The sequence below is a fragment of the Aquarana catesbeiana genome, linkage group LG01, assembly GCF_042186555.1.
Source record: "Aquarana catesbeiana isolate 2022-GZ linkage group LG01, ASM4218655v1, whole genome shotgun sequence".
Taxonomy (NCBI): Eukaryota; Metazoa; Chordata; class Amphibia; order Anura; family Ranidae; genus Aquarana; species Aquarana catesbeiana.
This window is the reverse complement of record NC_133324.1, coordinates 789,717,306-789,734,646: the sequence shown is the minus strand read 5'-3', so window position 1 is coordinate 789,734,646 and position 17,341 is coordinate 789,717,306. Positions and strand designations below refer to the sequence as shown.

The following is a 17,341-nucleotide window of genomic DNA, read 5'->3' as shown; positions in this document are numbered from 1 at the left end:
AGAGGTGAGTGATTGTCTCCAAATTTATTCTGCAGCCGGACATTAACCCCAAACATACAGCCAATTTCATTAAGAACGATCTTCAGAGCAGAGAAGAACAAGTCCTGTAAGAGGTAGTCTGGCCCCCACAGAGCTCTGATTTCAACATCAGCAGCATTTTTCCACGTCTGTCTAAAACCTTTGCACAGTAATAAATAAATACTACGTATATATATATATATATATTACACACACACACACTATATATATATATATATATATACATATATATATATATATATATATATATATATATATATATATATATATATATTACACACACACACACACACACATACAGTCACTACAAACATTGCACCTACACTTCTACTGCTTTAATACACAGGATAATCTGTTAAACCAATTGCACCACAGTTTTACATATAAAATATACAAAGGGAAAATAAACTGAGAAATCTGTTGATTCAACAGATATTCATCATATTCATTGGTATTCTTTTCATCAACAACATAATGCTACTAGACGTTATCTGTTTTGTCAAAGCAAACTGCATGCTAATGTGTGGGGGGGTGCAGCAATACGCACGGCTGGCAAATTAATCAATCTGTGCCCGTGTGTTTTGTCATATGGTGCTTTTTAATGGAAATATGTGCACATGCCTGTATTGTTCAACATGGCAAAGCAACATGAGACACGCATTCATCTCAATACCCCTGAATCTCCCTGTGTACAATAGCCTGGAGACAGGATTTTCAACCTCTGCGATCACAGCCTCTGTAACTAATTCACAGTCACATTCTCCATTCTGTACGTGGACATGTCCGTAGAGGACTTTTGATTACCTTAGAAAGGATATCAACATCTCTATCAATATGGAGAGTAAGCCATAGGCCAGCGGCCTGATTGACAGCACTCCTTCCTATGCAGTATTTCAGAGTTCCTATTATCCACTACATTTGACGTTTATCACTTCTCCTTGTCTTGTCAATTCTAACCAGTGTCATGTTGTAATCTGACAGGCGTGTGAAACTAGCCAAGTCTCTTTTAGAATGCTTAAAAAATCATTTTGCTGTCAAGAACTACAAAAAAAATACTTTTATTTAACTGTTTCCTATATTAAAGTTCACCAATATAGCGATTTAAAAGTTCCTTTTGTCTATGCACACAGAGACAGGAGGACCAAATTCCATTTTGCAACTCACAGGAGACTTTTACTGAGTGTGTATATGTTCCATGCTGGATTTTTTACTATATGACACAATGTAGTACATATGTAAGAAGGTGTTTAATTTGAAATAAGTACATGCATTGCAAAATTCCGGGTAATTCAACAAGTGTGAATGAGCCATAAATATGAGTCATGCTAAATGCAACTTGCAGGACCGCTTTTATAACAAATGTTATGGAGACCACATATTTGGAATTGTGGTATTGGAATTGTGGTATGGTTGTATTTGCCTTAACTCCCTGTGTTCTTATAATTTAGGCGCAACCTAATATATACAGAACTGTGAACTGTCTGATGTCTCTGTAATTCTGAGCAATAAGTAGCCTGGGTAGAGTGGTCCAATAGAGAAGAGCAAAGGTCCTGGACCTTTGCTCTTCTCTATTGGATCACTCTACCCAGGCTCTTTCTTGATTCCTCTTGTAATGGATATAGTTCAGGATGAACAAATACATGGTTTGTCCCTTTTGCCAAAGTCTGCTTGCAACAGAAAACCAAAAGCCACCTACAAAGGAGTTAATTTACTAAAGGCAATCAGACTGTGCCCTTTACAAGTGCAGTTGCACTCCGCAAGGAAATTTGTTCCAGAGTTTAGTAAATGAGGTGAAGCGCTTTGCAAATAATACCCAATCACATACAGGGAAAATGAAAAAAACAGCATTTTTGCTTGCACATGATTGGATGATGGAAGTCAGCAGAGCTCCCCCTCATTTACTAAGCTCTGGAGCAAATGCCCCTGCAATGTGCAATGTCACATGCAACGTGCACAGTCTATTTGCCTTTAGTAAATCAACCCCAATATTACTATATTACTGGATAGCAGATCTACTTATTGTATCTCTTTTTCCTGACATTTTTCACTGTTCATTTTAGCTACGTCACTGCTCACAAAGATGGTACCACTAATGTCATATTATGTAACATTTCCAGCAGCAGAAGGTTGAAACACTTGACACAACCCTAAATAGTACTGTCCCATTCTTGGTTCTGGTCCACCTAACAATGAGTCCAGATCATTAACAAATATGTCACGCATAAAAATCTGCAATTAAAGTCCTCTATGATTTAATATACACATCTGCATCACATTTTAAAATACCCATATAATAAAATCAGTCTTCATTGCTCCAAGAAAGCAATGAAGTATGTCTTGACATAGAAAAAGGCACATAATCTTTTGCTACTTTAGCCTGTTTTAGAAAACTGTGCCGAATGTGCCCTTCCAGTTCTATCTGACACTAATATCATGTAATTAGGCATTGAAAGAGAAAACAGAGGAGCAGCCATGTTAGGTATCACCCATTATTGATTTTATGTACTTGTGACTGATCAGGAAAGCATTGTGCCAAGTAACCAACTCACTAAATCCTCTCATCTGTCACAATAAAACAGAGCCCTGCCAATGTATGTTCTGATTCAGAGACTGGAACGATCAGTCTCGGCTTTTATCTGCTTAAATAAAACTTATAAGAAGAGGAAGATGTATGACACCATGCCCCCTCCTTCTAATTACAGCAGGTCACTGTATCAGCTTCAGACAAATGTGCACAATTCAAGCATCTCCATTTGTCATTAACAACCATTTTCCATCAGAGATGGAAGGCAAAATGCACTTTGAACACTTGCAGTTTTAAGCTGCCTGTTAATTACTTTAGTGCCTTGATATTCTCGGTGGCTGCATTTCGATTTACCATTGTAAATGGATTACATTAATGAGTCACAAACATTTTTTTATAAAGCCTACGATTAACAAAGAATCAAACACATCAACAGGTTTCTTGGAAGTGAGTCCGTTCAATCTATGGCAACTGTCTTCCTCTATTAATAGTCAATATCTCAATCCATCATTTGTAGTGGATGTTATACTTCTCAATATGTTGGCTCTGTAAAATGATGGACACCATTTCCATTTATGATCTCAAAACAGTTTCACCACAATTTTAAACAGACCAAAAATTGTTATTTACATCCTATGAGCTGCAGCAAGGATGTTTTATTGACTTGTAGACGGGTTGCCTACAGGATGTTTAGCTAGACAGTTGGCTGGCCCAAGATGGGGAAGGGGTTAATGTTGAATGTTACCGTTTCTTGGCATTTTGGACCCAGCCTACCCACCTGTGACTTACATAAGGGGGGGAAGTGTGGTTCTGGAGCTTCGGCCCACCCAAGAGAGAGGACGTCGTGATTGCTGAGGAGGGGGACTGCTGCGCCTTGCAGTGTGCTGGAGGAATCAGGAGTCTGAAGATCTACAGATTCCTTGAGAACACAAAAAAATTGCCTACCACCTTGGGGAGGTATGCCTGGGCAGCCTAATCGAAATAGTAAGGGGAAGCTCTATTGCAATTGTTCATGTTGGAAAGCATTGCCAAAGTATTTCAGTAAAAGTTATATCAACTGTTCTAAGCCTGTTCTAAAGTTCTTTACATGAGTGCTTGGTGGTTCTGAGCATATGAAGGAACTAGGGTCAGTAAAGCACATGTGGAGTATGAAGAAAGGCCACTGCAAAAGGTCTACTCGGTAAGTCAAGCAGGAGTAATGCAGGTGCTATGGGTAACCAAGGACTAGTACAAGGTTCATTTCAGCCGGTCAATGAGCATGGTACCTGGCATGGTGAGGGTCCTCCAGTAGTGAGGGGGGCGATGTTCTGGCTCCCTCCCCTGTGGTCGGTCTCCCATAGCAACCAGGACCACATTTGCAATATGAATTCCCTTAGGGAAAACATGGCAGCGTGCCAAACTGTTATGCCAATCTCCTGCCACCTCTATAGCACAGAAAATTCTGCACTGGAAACAGCCTCCCTCTGTGTTTGATATAGGCCCTGCATACCGGCCCATAGCTGAATTGATGCACTGCCATGTCAATGATCGGGATGGACTCCAAGTACAATAGTGTGCCCAGATTGCCGGAGATGGTCTGCTGTCTTTGCTCCATGGGCAAGATGCCAAACTTGTGCAGCCCTCCTTTTCCAGAGATTGGAAGGGTTAGAGAAACTGTGTGACCTCAGCACAGTAGGGTTGCCCATGCCCCTATATAGTTCCTGCTGCATCCAGTCTTGCTACAGCCTTGGAGGACTCACAACAGCCCACTTCAGGATCACACTCACCCCCATCACCTTTACTGGGATCTGGTTTGCAGTAAAGACCCCTTCAGGTTGGCCTACCCAAAGGAATCTTGGGTCAAGCCACTGACCGCAACACCTGCCTCAGGAGAGCTGCCTGCCAGGGATTATGCTTCACCACCTGCCGGTGGTCAGAATCCTTCAGTTCAAGCAGTAGCAGCACTATTTGAGCCTTCAGTGTCAGACAACCTGCTGGACAAACACCAGCCCCTCCCTGTTGGATTTGCCCATTCCTGAACTTTTGGAACAAGTGACCCTGCAGCCTTGTGTGTCATTTGCAGCTGTTGCCTCAGTACTTGATGAGCCGCCACAACCAGCACCCACCTCCAGAGAGGAATAGGGCCTGCAGGTGGGCCCCCATAGGAAGCTGCTTCCAAGAAGAGGAGAAATGGAGAGCGCCAGCAGGGGACCAAATGGGAGGAGGTTTGGGGTCTCTCTGTGCAAAACCATTGCACAGATCAGGTAAGTATAAAAAAAAATAAATTGAAGCTTTACAATCACTTTAACAACCAATGACTCATCCTTGCTGTCAGAGCAGGGATGAGTCACTGGTTGATAGGAAGCTGGTGGGTGGCAACTCCTTAACAACCAGCACAAATAGAGGGTAAAAATGCACCAAAAAATGCATGGACATACTTTTTTGGTGCATCCATATTGAAGACTATGGGGCACAAAATCGTGCTGTATCGCACCAAAGTAGCACAGGTACCTTCCTTAAAGTTGCATCGCAGTTGCATTGTGTTGATGTAAATGGGCACCCTTGAAATGAATGTTATTTCCATTGTCACCTTGTGAGCTGCAATATCACTGGGACTGGTGAGCTGCTGTGGGTATCTACTATCTGATGCTTTAATACTGTTGACCATCCCCTCCTCAAAAAAAACTCCACTCTCTTGGCCTTCAAGAACTCTGCTCTCTCCTGGTTCTTCTCTTACCTATCACAGCGCTTCTTCAGTGTTACCTATAGAGCTGCCTCTTCCTCTCCACTTCCTCCCTTGGTCACTTGATAAACTCCCTTGGCTTCCAGCACCATCTGTATGCTGATGACACACAAATCTAACTCTCTGCTCCTCACCTCACTCTTTCAGTTTCCTCTCACATCACTAACTTACTAAATGACATATCAGCATGGATGTCACATCACTTCCTCAAACTCAGTCTTTCTAAAACTGAGCTCAAAATGATTTCCTTTGGCCCGTGCCCCTCCTTTGACTTCTCCATCATGATCAATAATGCAACCATCAGTCCCTCCCCTCATGCCAAGGTGTTAGGTGTAATCCTGGACTCTGACCTGTCCTTTCAGCCGCAAATTCAATCGCTGTCCCAATCTTGCAGACTTCATCTCCATAACATCTCCAAAATAGGTCCCTTTTTAACCGTTGAAACCACTAAACAACTGATTCACTCCCCTGTTACCTCTCGCCTTGACTTGACTCCCTCCTTATTGGCCTACCTCTATAGGCTATCCCCTCTTCAGTCTATCATGAATTCTGCTGCCAGACTCATGCAACTTACCAACCACTCAGTGTCCACCACCTCTCTCTGCCAATCCCTCCACTGGCTTCCTATTGCCGAACAAATAAAATTCAAAACACTAACAATAACATACAAAGCCTTCTGTGCTTTCATTTATGCTCAAACCACCATTTAGTCTAACCCATAGCAATACATTTAGTTAATTTAGGTAATTTACCACTAAACAGTCTGTGTCTATTTCCTGGGCCTAATTCACAGCCAAGTTAAAGGTATCTATACTCATGTTCTTATAAGTACTTGCAGTAACTTTCGTTCAACCAGATGTGACAGAGGGGCTGAGGATGTTCTTGGAGTTGAGGTGCAGAACAGAGAACCCAAATTACCATGTACCACCTGTGGGGGTAACGCTACACAGGCTATAGCGATATGTGCAATTGATGAAATGTACAATAAAAACAACATTTTAGTTTGATCTGTTGGCAAAAGATATTTGGAAAGCTTATACATTCAGTTTTTGTTAAGAAGTCCATGAGTTTACTGAATTAAGCAACTTGTGCTTGGAGCCGAGGTGCAGAACAAAGAACACAAATTACCAAGCGGCTCCTGCACAGGTAGTGCTACGGGGGTAATACTTATGCAAAGCACTGTGTGCAGAATTTTTTTTCATATCTGTGACCTACTGGATAGTTAAACAAAAATAAGTATGATACCCCTGGATCATACATTTTCAAAAACAAGCAAAGATAGCATTCTTATTTCTATCATGACAAATTCCAATTCAAGGTGGCCCTTATTCCTTTCCAATATGTACAGAAACTGCTGCCAACTATAAAGGAACAAATCACAGATGCATAATCAGTGAACGCTGCTCAAGTCTGTCCCCAGAGACTCAGTTATTCTCAAATGGCTGCCAGGATCTTACCACTTGCATAGCATAGTGAAAGTGATACTTGGTTGCCAATCACAGCCCACACATCAACAACATCTCTATTTTACCTGTGTTATCCAAGTGTCACTTATCTCTGCAAATATCAGCAGTCACAGTTAATGGTTAGAGATGGAGATGAGGTCTTAGCTGTTGACTTTTGATAAATGTCAATATTTGCATATCGGTAACAGGACTGCTTAGTTTGCTTAGACTGCATGTTATAGGGGATCAATTATTTTCTTTTGAAATAGCTGACAGAGAAGGTTATAAACATATCACTATATTACCTGCAGGGGGGTATTTACCATGAGGCAAACAAGGCATGTGTCTGCGGCATTTTTTGAGGGGCGGCGCCTTTTCCCCAGGATGATGCCTGCAGCTGCAGGCATTACCCTGGTATCATTTTTTGAAGCTGGCGGTCAGCTCTCTTGTAATAGCAATCAGAGAGGCTTGCTAGCCACTTGATTGCTATTAAAAGCAGCGGGAGGGGACGTCCTCCTCTCCCGCCACCTTCCGCAGCTCTCCCATGCCACCAGGAGACTCGAGCGACCAGCCAGCTCGTCATACCATGATTCGCTCACTATATACATGTCAGATGTGTTTGTGATAGCGCTGGACCAATAGAAGTGAGGCTTGGTTTTGATGGATATACAGTGCAATGCTTCCTTTGAACTTTCATGGACATAAATATAACTAGTTCTATGGTAACAGTGGGATTTACTCTGCCTGCCCCATCAATAAATGTTTGAAATTTTAAAAGCGTACACACTATAATGACAACTTGTAAATAGAACAATAAGGTTTTTGAAAGTGTTAGGTCTCTTTAGCCTTTGCATTTTTCGCCAGTTTGTGTTATGATTGTATACTGATGTCTGTATGTCATTTTTTATGTTCATTGAAAGGCAAAATGTGTGTCCGCCTATAATAAATGCAACATGACATATTGCTAGAAGTCAACACAATATCCTTTAATATATCCTTTAATATCAGTGCAGAAATGTAAATGGTGCCATGGAGAACAATGTGTTCTATTTTGCTATGCATTTTACATATAGCTTTTTATGTGTCCTAAAGAAACCAGCTGAAATCGCATAAAAACTATGGCCAATGTTTATGTCGAAATTAAGTTTATTTCTATTATATTTCTCCCAATATATTTGGTGAATTTAAGCACATTGGTTCTTAACTAAAACTGACGGGCTTACTTCGTTTTACAGAGGCTAGATAAATGAAACACATCCAGTATTTTCTAACACTGTTCTAGAAGTATCTAAGTATGTTAAAAGAAAATAAATCTTAAAAAAATATTTGGGCAATTTTTCTTTTTCTTTGATTGTAGATGAAGGTGTCCTTAAAGTGGATGTACCCTCAAAAAATGAAGATCTGCTAGCTTATATGGTGTGTCTAAGCACAACACTTAAAAAGTTACCTTTTATTTTGAATTATTTTTGAAAAATAGCAGTGCACTTCCTAAAGTGTGGCACCTATGCCCTTGTGCCCCATAACTGTATATCTGCAGTGTGAATTTTAGGCACTGCTGCTTCTGACTGCTAGTCTCAGAACATTTGGAGTGAAATTTGAAAATGTGATTTGTAATTTGTAAGCTTTGTAATTACTTTGATGCCCACTGTTTTTTATGCTGGAGAGAAAGCTGCACATGGTGACCTACATTGCAAAGTTTTACATGCTTCCATTCCACCATTTTTTTAATCTGTGGTTCCTCCATCTCTCCTGATACTTTTCAAATGTCCCCCCACCAATTATCATTATTAGATCACCAGGTATCAGGAGTTATTATTAGAGGCGCCAGTACTCTCCTGTCTTGCCTCCAAAGCACTGCCCAAAACTGTCTTGCCTACCAAGCACCACCCATCTACTCTCTGTTTTTTAGAATAATGCAGGCATTGATATAGCACCATATTAAAAAGCACTACACAGTGCCGTATAAACATATAACCAAATATATAGATACACTATATTGGCAAAAGTATTGGGACCCCCTAGCCTTTACCAGCACATAAACTTTAATGGCATCCCAGTCTTAGTCCGTAGGGTTCAATATTGAGTTGGCCCTCCCTTTGCAGCTATAACAGCTTCAACTTTTCTGGGAAGGCTGTCCACAAGGCTTAGGAGTGTGTCTATGGGAATGTTTGACCATTCTTCTGGAAGCGCATTTGTGAGGTCAGGCACTAATGTTGGGTGAGAAGGCCTGGCTCGCAGTCTCTGCTCTATATTATCCATTCATAAGTTCCTCCACCACAAACTCACTCATCCATGCTCTAGGATCAGAAAATCTACTGGCCCACATTGTCACAGGGTCATTCACAAGATAAGCATTTTGGTAAGTACTGTATATGAAATTTGCTAGAAGGAGAGGCTAGGTGCAGGGCCGTCTTACTAGAAGCATGGGCCCCTGGGCAAAGTAATGCTCTGGGGCCCCTGCAATGTAGACAACGCAGGTAAACAGACACTTGAGGTAGGAGGTAGACAAGCGGAGCTTCCCCTTTTGGGTGGAGCTCCGCATTAATTACATGAACAATCATTCTATATAGCAAAGAAACAGTGGGAAAATACTACATACATAAAGTAACAAAGCTGCCCTGTGCATATAATATATCTGCTAGATTGATGCCTCCCCAGCACTATGGCCCCTCTACACCCTAGATATCCCCCCAGCACTCTGACCCCTCTACACCCCAGATATCCCCCCAGGACTCTGACCCCTCCACACCCCAGATATCCCCCCAGCACTCTGACCCCTCTACACCCCAGTTATCCCCCCAGCACTCTGACCCCTCTACACCCCAGTTATCCCCCCAGCACTCTGACCCCTCTACACCCCAGATATCTCCCCAGCACTCTGACCCCTCTACACCCCAGTTATCCCCCCAGCACTCTGACCCCTCTACACCCCAGATATCCCCCCAGCACTCTGACCCCTCTACACCCCAGATATCCCCCCAGCACTCTGACCCCTCTGCATCCCATATATCCCCCGAACACTCTGACCCCTCTACATTCCAGATATCCCCCCAGCACTCTGACCCCTCTACATCCCAGATATCCCCCCAGCACTCTGACCTCCCTACATCCCAGATATCCCCCCAGCACTCTGATCCCTCTACATTCCAGATATCCCCCCGAACTCTGATCCCGCTACACCACAGATATCCCCCCCCAGCACTCTGATCCCTCTACACCACAGATATCCCCCCAGCACTCTAACCCCTCTACACGCCAGATATCCAACTAGCACTCTGCTCTCTACACGCCAGATAACCAACCAGCACTCTGATCCCTCTCCACCCCAGATATCCACCCAGCACTCTGACCCCTCTACATCCCAGATAACACTGTTACCATATACCATAAGATACCCCTTATATTGTGACCCCACTACATCCCTGATACCCTCTACACTGTGGCCTCTCTACATCCCTGATACCTCTAGCACTATAGCCACCCAAGCTACCCCCTATACACCCCAAATACCCCAGATCCCCCCTCAGCATTGTTTTCCCCCATACACCCTTGATATCCCCCAGCACCATTATTCCATCCATGTAGTACCCCCTTTTCTAGTGTAGATACAGTGCATGTAAACTTTTGGCTATGTGCCCACCTCCAGCACTGGACTCACCCATACCAATCAAGCAAACAGAAGGAGGGGTGGAGGAGGGAGCATCCCTCTGGGCATTCCAAGCTCTTCGGTGCAAACAGTGCTAGACAGCTGGGCTCACCATGACACCATCCACAATGCTACTTCCGCAGGTGGGCTCTCAGTGCTGCCAACTCAGCAGCTCCCACTCCAGCTCCTACCCCACAGCCTCTGTGTCCCAAGCATTCAAGCTGCATGGGGTGGGGTCAGAGCATCACTGGCGCTCCGGCCCTGCCCCTCCCTACTGCCTGTGAAATAATAGGTATCATTCAGCACAGCACAGCGTACTGCTGCCAGCCTGCCTCCCCTGTGTATCTATCACTCTCAGTGCCACCATGGAGCCCCCAATTTTGGGGCAGGGTAGCCTCAAGGACCAGCTGCTTTGGGGAAAGTGCAGGGGCTCCCCATGCAGCTGGGGACCCTGGGCAGTGCCCAGGTGTGCCCACTCATTAAGGCAGCCCTGGCCAGGTGCACAAGATGAGGGACAGGACAGAGATAAATGCTACTCAATGGATACCCTGAGCATCCTGCGTCTATTTAAATGAAAAAATGTTCACGTTTACCTAAATATTACCCTTGATATTCTATGACACAAAATATGCTAAAATAAATGTAGTCAATGTAGTTTAAAAAAAAAGCCATGAGTTTCACAGCAACTGGAGACTTTTTAAGAGCAGGGCTATTTGTAGCTCTCTGAGAGCTTCAGAAATACATTTCTCAGCAAACTTCAAGATCTTGTGAGCACCTGTCTAAAATCATCTATAAACTAGGTGGCATCAACTACTGTAGTATCACCTGTGCTTTTGACATCTTTGGCTCATCATCAAGACAATTGAACAATAAAAGCCCCGTGTGCATCCATAACTCAGCTCAGGCCTAAATCCTTTAATTCTAGCCTCTCAGTCAGCCAATTTAATGGATGCTTAAACGAGTACAATGTAAAAAGCAACTGCTTAATCAATAAAAATGTAAAACTAATTGACTGCTTAAATTTAAATCTAACGCAATGATGATTAAAGTGCTTATAACAATTATGAATGAGGTAAACACCACTAGAATTACTAATGTTTACATGCATAAAAAAAAAAAATCTAAACGGCCGCATGTCCACTTGTTTAATTTATAAGGCCAAAGAGAATGATGGGATCATCTGTAGTATTATATAAGATAGAGGGTCTGTGGTTGTCTTTCTGCTATTGTACTTGTTGCAGCTGCACAGGACAGAAGTAAAACGCCTGGCATATGGTTCATCATAGTGCTCAGGTTTTAATCCCTTTTCTCACTAGTTTATAATTTATCAAAGAAAACCAAACACAAAAGCACATTGACATCTTTGTACCGCGCACTTGTATAAAGTTATTCCCACTATTTTCTTAATTCTCTCTGTGTTGTTCCCAAGCTATCAGATCCTCAAAGTCTGCTTCCAACCAATACTACGCTATTTTCTGAAAAGAAGTTCCAATGTGACCAGATTGAGTTTTACAAAATCTGGCAAGTTAAATAAAGAGGGATCTGGTTACGGACTTGTTCGCATGTCAGAGGTCTGTGTCTGCAATGTTGGCAGCTAGTTTGTGCACCTTATTTCATTCTCTCAAAATACAGGAATTTTGTATTTAGGATAGGTTTATAAAGTTTAATGCAGGTCAAACCTATGCTTATCCCCTGCTACCCGTATGAGCTATGAAACTTCATCTATTTTTAGGATTATTTGAGGATGTTTCTGCTTTTGGTGATGTGTGAGATTTCTCAGCATTGTGAGTAGTTTATACATCAATAGAATGTAATGCACCCGTTTTATGAATGTCTGTTATTTTTTATTTTTTTTAATCGGTGGAAGCTAACTTGCTGTTAGTAAGATGAGGGCTTAGCTGTTGACTTTTGATAAATGTCAAAATTTGCATATCAATAACAACACTGCTTAGTTTGCTTAAAGTGATACTAAAGTCTTGTTTTTTATTAAAAAAAAAATAGCAAACATGGTATACTTACCTGCTCTGTGTAGTGGTTTTGCACAGAGCAGCCCAGATCCTCCTCTTCTCTGGGTCCCTCGCCAGCGCTCCTGGCCCATCCCTCCTGCCCAGTGCCTCCATAGCAAGCAGCTTGCTATGGGGGCACTCGAGCCGAGTGGATGCTCTGTGTGTCCATTCAGACACGGAGCCGTGGCTTGACCTCACCCCCTCCATCTTATGATTGGCTCACTGGCTGTGATTGACAGCAGTGGGAGCCAATGGCTCCTATAGCTGCCAAAAGCTAATCAGGAGTGCGAGTCCCCAGAGAGGCAAGGCTCTCTTGGACATCACTGGATCAAGAGGGGCTTAGGTAAGTATTAGGGGTGCTGGGGGGCTGCTGCATACAGGTTTTTTACCTTCATGAATGCATGAAGGTAAAAATTCTTGTGCCTTTACAACCACTTTAAGCCAGTCATACATATATTGAAATTAGGCCAGTTCAGCAGGATCGGATGAATTTCAATCCATATATGGGCTAGGTGGTTGTACACAATTCAATCTATTGAGTGATTTTTGTACAACCAGCCTAACTAACATTTTGGTCACCAGTACAGATATCCCCAATGGGGACACAGACAGCAATATATACTTTACAGAGGAGCTAACCATTCCGCTCTCTATCCAAAACTAAAAATAAAAGTTTTGCTTAGAGATACATTTTAACCACTTAAAGACTGAGCCTCTTTCAGAGATTTGGTGTTTATAAGTTAAAAATATTTTTTTTTGCTAGAAAATTACTTATGCTGTGTACACACGATCGGAATTTCGGCCCGCAAAAGACCGATGAGAGTTTCGCATCGGAAAATGTGACCGTGTGTATGCTCCATCGGTCTTTTGCTGGCCGAATTCCAGCCAGCAAAAGATTGAGAGCATGCTCTTAATTTTTCGGTCGGGAAAAGTTCCTATCCGAAAATGCGATCATCTGTGGCAATTCCGATGTGCAAAATCCCTATGCATGCTCGGAAACAATTGACGCATGCTCGGAAGCATTGAACTTCATTTTCTCGGCTCGCCGTAGTGGTGTACGTCACTGCGTTCTTAACAGTCGTAATTTCTGCGAACTTTTGCGTGACCATTTGTATGCAAGGCAAACTTGAGCAGAATCCCGTTGGAAAAGCCGTCATATCTTTCTCCGATGAGAAAAATGATCGTGTGTAGGCGGCATTAGAACCCCCAAACATTTTGTATTTTTTTTTTAACACCCTGGAAAATAAAATGTCAATTGTTGCAATACTTTGTGTGGAGGGGGGCCTCTCCCGCCGCCGATAAAAGTGATCTTGTGGCGAATCTGCTGCAGAGACCACTTTTATCTTAAAGCAGACTGCCCGCTGAAGAAGAGGATACTGGGGTTATGGTAGTTAGCTGTTACCATAACAATGGTATTTCTCTTCAAAGTAGCAACGTAAAATGATGGCAGGCGGTCCGTAAGTGGTTAAATAGGCAGACACCGACAGACACATTTTTTTTTTTTTTTTTAATCGTTTCTATCATTCTGATACTGAATTATCTACTGTATTTACATTTTTCTTCTCCACAACACAACAAGCGAATTGAAAGTGTTACTAAACCCAGGACCCAGCATTCACTATATCTGGTCTCCCACAGTACACAGGACATGGAAATGCAATTATTTTAGTAAATATAAACTGCTAATCAGCAGTATATAGCAGTGTTGGGATTTCTATCAGTGTCCGGCCGAGCACTGGTTAAAGCTTGTAGGAGGAGTTTTCATTCGCCTCTGACTGCCTATGAGGCTGCAGGACACCTGACTTTCTGTCTGGACAGTACTGATTGGACCCTGTGCTGATCACATGCACCCTCCCAAGAAAAAAAATTAAACGTCTCTAGCAAATACACTCCAAACGGAGCATGTGCAGAGTGCCTCCTAGGGTACTGTGCTATCAGCAGAAGGATTAGGGAAAGTAAAAGAAGGGGAGGATTAGAGAAGACAGGATCAAACAGCCTTTTTACACAATGCAGGGGATTAACCCCTTAGGTTCCACAGTGAGTATAACAAGCAGGCTTTACTGCAGGGATATGCAATTAGCGGACCTCCAGCTGTTGCAAAACTACAAGTCCCATCATGTCTCTGCCTCTGAGTGTCATGCTTGTGGCTGTCAGAGTCTTGCTATGCCTCATGGGAATTGTAGTTCTGCAACAGCTGGAGGTCCGCTAATTGCTTATCCCTGCTTTACTGCATATACAGACTGATTTTACTGCTGTGGGTTTAGTAACACTTTAGATAAATTGGGCTGTCTATCTCTTTGCATGAAGGTATATGTAATAAGCACCTTACTAGTGTTATGGGTGTACATTATATGACTGGCAGATGGTAAGTTGTATTCAGCTTCTCACTGAGTAGATGACCCAAACTGTTTACTGTTTTTTGGTGGAGAGGAATGGATAGGTGCTGTTGGTGTTGGTGTAGACTATGAATAGTTTGGGGAGGTCAACAACTGCTAAGTGTTACTGTACAAATATTTTATCTGTACAGCACATTAATGGCAGACTGGAGGAGGTGATTTTCATGTGAAAATACTGACATTTGCAAGGTGTTAATACAAGGACGGCTGCTACTTTGTATAGAAAATACCATATGTTCGCCAGTGCTATTTATTTTGATTTTCAGAGCAACACAAGCATATTTATTAAAGAATGTCAAAGTATTTATGTAGTACCTAAGAGTCTGCACTAATGACAGCTTAATCTGAATTTGGTTCACCCTATCATCACAAAGGACTGGCGGTGCAAACCTCGAGACCATTACCAAGGAACCCTACCCTCAGTAATCTTAGCAAAAATACATTCTGCAAACTTACTTACTGTGCTGTAAACCAAATCTGATAATACTGAATTCCTAACATTCCAAGCTTACTGATAACTATAGCAGTAATTAATTTGTCTATGCAACAAATGGCTGCTATGTCTCATAATATACCTCCAAGGCCTCAGTGAAAACTTTACTGCTGCAAAGTCTAAAGTCGTACACACGATTGCATTTTCCAGAGACAAAACCTCTGACTTTTGTTCGAAGGCGTCTGCCTGGATTTTGTCTTGCATACAAATGGCAAGGAATTGTCGGCCAACAAACACGAATGTAGTGACGTACTACATGGTTTTTCAGTTCTTTGGGCTCCTTCTGCTAATTTCTTGTTAGCAGAAGTTTGGTGAGTGTTGATTTGTGCTTTTCATTTTGCACTTTTCATTTCACACTTTTCATTTTGTGTTTTTCAGTTAGTTTCTAAACGGCCGTTCGTCAACCAGACAAGTTGCGGAATCAGAGGAGATAACGTGTTATTTATTATTGGCCTTGGAGTTATTGCTTTGACCCAAGTCCAGTCCAGGAACAGGAGAAGGAGGATTTCTTGGACCAAAATCTGGTTGCTTTATTAATCGTGACCAATTATATCATATGCCTTTGCTGCGGGAGCTCCAGGAGAATAATCCAGATGTTTTTTTGGAATTATCTCCGGATGACGGACCCCTGCTTTCACAAACTCTTGGCATTGTTGACCCCCATATTAAGACGCAGGACAGATGCATGAGGCTTTTATTTTATTTTTTGGTTGAATAATGGTTTGATTTGTTATATTTTCTATATTTTTGGATGCATAGAATGCACTTTTTGTTTAAGTTCTATTGGCAGATAGCGTGTCTAATTTTATTTGTTTTCTTTTTTAATGCACAATAAAAAAAATTGTGTCTTTTATCTTAAAAACTACAGGATAATGGTATTGTGGTAACTTGCCCAAAAAAAAAAAAAAAAAAGCATAATATGATTATTCTTGATATCACTAGAGTGTCTGTGTACACACACTTGGAAAATCCAACAACAGACATTTGTCCGTGGAAAATTTTAAAACCTGCCATCCAACATTTGTCCGCGGAAAATCCGACAACAATTGTCTGATGGAGCGTACAAATGATCGGATTTTCCGCCAACAGCTTGTCCTTACACATTTCCCTTTGGAAAATACAATCGTGTGTACGAGGCTTATGCCGCATACACACGGTCGGACTTTTCGCCTTCAAAAGTCCGACAGCCATCCGACAGACTTTCGACAGACTTTTGGCGGAATTACGGCGGACCTTATGACGAATGGACTTAACTACACACGATCACACAAAAGTCCGACGGATTCGTACGTGATGACGTACGACCGGACTAAAATGAGGAAGTTGATAGCCAGTAGCCAATAGCTGCCCTAGCGTGGGTTTTTGTCCGTCGGACTAGCATACAGACGAGCAGATTTCTGGGTCCGGCGTAGTTACGACGTAAAGATTTGAAGCATGATCCAAATCTAAAGTCCGTCAGATTTGCGACTGGAAAAGTCCGCTGAAGGTCCGGTGAAGTCCACACATGATCAGATTGTCCGCCGGATTTGGTCCGTCGGCGTCTGTTGGACAAGTCCTGTCGAAAAGTCCAACCATGTGTACGCGGCATTAAGACTGCATTCACATCCATGCAGAACACTTTTCAAGAGTTTTTATTTGAGAGTTTTAAAGGCATACACAAGCATATTAGAAGTGTATTACAGGCGTTTTACATGTATTCAAGTTTCAGGTGTTTTTATTTTATCCAACAGAAAGTACTACGGGGAAGAACTTAGAGGTGGAGAACTGTTGTTTGGCCAGACAATACACAACAAAAATGCCCGTAAAATTTTCATGTTGTGCATTTCTCAGGCGTTCCTTGAAGTCTATTGGGCCAAAAACACTCCAATCTGCCTAAAAGAAGCTTGGGTACTTTTATGAGCAACAGGCGTTTTGCTACAAGTGACATTGTGAACTAGGGCCATTGAAATGAATGGGATTTTGTGTGCTAAGCATCCTAGAGCTTCAAGCTACAAAACTCTCAGGTGTGAATGGGACCTGATCTGGGGCAGTACAGACACACAGTGGATAAGCCCACAAACTCATATTTCA

General features: G+C 42.3%; 1 protein-coding gene across 9 annotated transcripts in view; it reads right to left on the bottom strand.

Moving 5' to 3' along the window:
- Nucleotides 1–17,341, bottom strand: part of TENM3 (teneurin transmembrane protein 3) — a 1,659,985-nt gene that overhangs the window by 1,057,427 nt on the left and 585,217 nt on the right. The gene's annotated exons all lie outside the window — the stretch shown is intronic.